This window comes from Physeter macrocephalus, chromosome 10 (assembly GCF_002837175.3).
Source record: "Physeter macrocephalus isolate SW-GA chromosome 10, ASM283717v5, whole genome shotgun sequence".
Classification (NCBI taxonomy): Eukaryota; Metazoa; Chordata; class Mammalia; order Artiodactyla; family Physeteridae; genus Physeter; species Physeter macrocephalus.
This window is the reverse complement of record NC_041223.1, coordinates 7,836,446-7,839,591: the sequence shown is the minus strand read 5'-3', so window position 1 is coordinate 7,839,591 and position 3,146 is coordinate 7,836,446. Positions and strand designations below refer to the sequence as shown.

Here is a 3,146-nt window from a genome sequence, read left to right as displayed (position 1 = left end):
GCAGTGGGTGATGGAGAAAGCAGAGGCCTCCATGCACAAGGCAAAAATGAGTGACCCCTGGGACGTGCACTGCCACCCCTCAGAGAATGCCTGGACCCCCCGGGGAGAGGTCGGGGTGGTGGGCAGAGACCTATCGATACAGGCCAAGCCAAGCACAACCTAGGTTAGTTTTATCATTAATCTGAGTTGCGTTCCAATCCCTTAAATAGTTCTGATACCCTGGAATTGTAAAAGGAGTAACCTGAGGTGAAAGTTCCAGAACAGGAACATTCTAGGCTCAAGAGCCTTTCCTCAAAAGAGAAAGAGGGAGAGGGTAGGAAACTCAGGCATATTACCCACTGGGCATTTTTGGTGGATGGCTTTGTAATAGCAAATACGTAGTCCGTGTATCACCTGACCAGCCACAGAGAGGCTCTATCTTGCGCCCCCCAAGCCGGGATCAGGGTTTTCCCTGCGTGCTTTTATCAGTCCAAAGATGTCAGGTGTCCCACTCTGCCCTGGAGGATTGCGGAGCCGAAGGCTGGCCACTCGGCCGGGGGCTGGCAGAGCAGGGCAGTGTCCCGGGCACCGATGGACAAGCGCCTCGCTGTGCCATGGACGGCAGCTGAGCTCGGGGACGACAAGCCGAGAGGGACGGCTCGGGGCTGAATCCTGCCCAGGGGGCTCCCCCTCCCCTGCTGTAATCCGGCACCTGCCCCCACCTCTCTGGCCCACACGGTCCTGCTTCCTCCCAGCCTGTTACCATCTGTCCAGTCACTGTCAGTGGAAAAATTGCTCTGCAAATAGGCGCCTGATCCTTCTGTCTTGGGCAGACTGCAGCCTCATTTCTCCCCCTGTAACTTCAGTCAATGATTGTACTGAGCAATGCGGGCTGGGGGCTGGGGAGAGCCTTCAGGGCGCAATGGTGAGAAGTTGGATTATCAGCCTGTGGTCCCAGGGTTCCCCCAAGAGAGGAGCTGGGACTCTATCTCCAGTCTCTGCCTCCAGAAATGCACCAGCAAGGGGCTGCCTGTGGCCCCTTCCACTTGACTCCCCAGTGGCAGCAGGTAAGCCAAGGTGCACGATGGCTTATCGCAAGCCCCCTTGCCCCCCGAAGTGCTCTTAGCCCTACCTCCTGCCCGCAGGTGCTCTGACTCTACTTCCTGAAGCAAGGCTAGGACGCTCCCTAACGGGCAGCAGGTTTTTTCTGTGGATTATGATGTCTTGCCCTCTTTCATCCTCCTCCCCTACTTATGGGTATATTCATTTGCTAGGGCAGCCATAACAAAATCCTACAGACTTGGGGGCTGGAACAACAGAAATTTATTTCTCACAGCCCTGGAGGCTGGAGGTCTGAGGTCAAGGTGCAGGCAGGGTCGGTTCCTCCTGAGACCTCTCTCCTTGGCGTGTAGACGGCCGTCTTCTCTCTGTGTCCTCACGTCCCTCTGTGTGTGTCTGTGTCCTGATCGCCTCTTCTTATAAGAACACCAGTCATCTTGGATTAGGGCCCCACCCCAAGGGCCTCACTCTAACTTAATCACCTCTTTAAAGAACTTGTCTCCAAATACAGTCACATCCTGAAGTGCTGGGGGCTAGGGCTTCAACACCTGAATTTGGGGCGACACAATTCAGCTCACAACAGGAACCAATTAGGATAAGGCCCTAAACTGTCCCAGGACAGGACACAGAGGGGCTTCAGCAGTTAACCGTCTTGCTCCTATGCTGCAGCCCCTGGGTCCCCAGCAACACTCTGTCCCCCGACAGCCGCCAAGCCCTCCCTCCAGCCCCCAGCTCTTGCCTATTCCCATCTGAGTGGCTCCAGGACGCGGCAGCAGCCGCTCACGCAGTTCTTGTGCCTGTCCCTAAAATCAGCTGCCACTGGATGAGGTTTCCTGTGTCTTGACTCCTTCCAGGCAGAGACGGGCAGCCTAGGTTCCCCCCACCCCCCCAACCTGAGACGTCTGTGGCATCACTGCCACGGACGTTATGGACAAGCAATTGTCTAACATCTTTAGGAAGTTTAATTGAATCTCCCTAGTTGAGGCCCCCTTGGGAGTGGTTGCTGGGCAGTTCTGGATTTCTGCCCTTCCCCAGCTGAGGTCCATGCCGTGTGCGTCACCCCCACGTGAGAGGGTTCTAGCAGGAGGTCCTTACCCTGAAATGTTGGCTTCCTGGCCCAGGGGGGATCCGACTCGTGCATGACGCGTGACCGGGGCAGACATACCAATGCATACCCAGGCTTGTGCTCTGGAGTTCCTAGGACAAGAGGTTTGGACACATTAATTCCTGTGACGTGCTGTCTTGAAGAGTCTACACCCAAATGTTCCTGGGGTCAATTGTCCCCCTCTGGATACAGCAAGCTCGAGGTGCTCAAATACAATCACCACATCCTGCCATCTTGAACCAGGAACGTGCCTTCCAGAAGTCCACGATCATCGTTTGAGGCCTCCAGAACCATGAACATTTATCAAGAGGAAAAACAAACAAACAAACAAACAAAAAAAAAAAGAGGAAAAACCACCCTGGAACACGGCTCTGAAGCTCTTCTATTCTACTCTAGTTCGCAGTAAAATGTTGAGGTCCCCGGAGACAAAAGCTTTTCTAATACCCTCAGCTCAGGACCATCCCACCTGCATCCTCCTCCATCTCCTGCCCTGGCTGAAGTGGGACAGAGCTGCCTAGCTCCACAGAGTTCTCAGCTTTGGGGATGGGGGCTCTCAGCCATGAATCCTTACCAGACTTCCGGCAGGAATATCTGCTGACCTCTCTGAGTCCCAAATTTTTCCAAGCCTTTCCTGAGGAGGACATTCAGTGATGTGCATACGGGACCTGCAGGAATGGGCATCCATAGCTTCAGTGCTACAGCTCAGTCCATGCTGAATCCTGAAATAATAGTTAGCTAAGACAACCTCATCTCAGACCGTCTGCGTATGTTTTGGTTCCAGTGAGCAGCTGCGTGAGGGGACCACGGCCAGTCCTTACCAAAAAGATGGCCCCATACACATCCTCCTGCAACCAGTTTCTAACGGCCAACTTGACTTAGGAAATCTAATTTGATGTAGGGTTCAAGTCTCACTATCAGACAGTCTCTGATACACAAAACCTTTCCTGTGGAGGACATCTTTTTTTGTAATTTTTGTGTTAAAATACAGATAACATGAAATTTA

General features: G+C 53.4%; 1 long non-coding RNA gene across 1 annotated transcript; it reads right to left on the bottom strand.

Moving 5' to 3' along the window:
- Positions 1-1,321: 1,321 nt before the first annotated feature.
- On the bottom strand, positions 1,322-2,742 carry LOC129392483 (uncharacterized). Its single transcript, XR_008618436.1, has 3 exons — positions 2,715-2,742; positions 2,134-2,235; positions 1,322-1,586 (listed from the first exon to the last, which is right to left on the bottom strand). It is a non-coding gene; the product is annotated as an uncharacterized lncRNA (long non-coding RNA).
- Between the last annotated feature and the right edge of the window lie 404 nt (positions 2,743-3,146).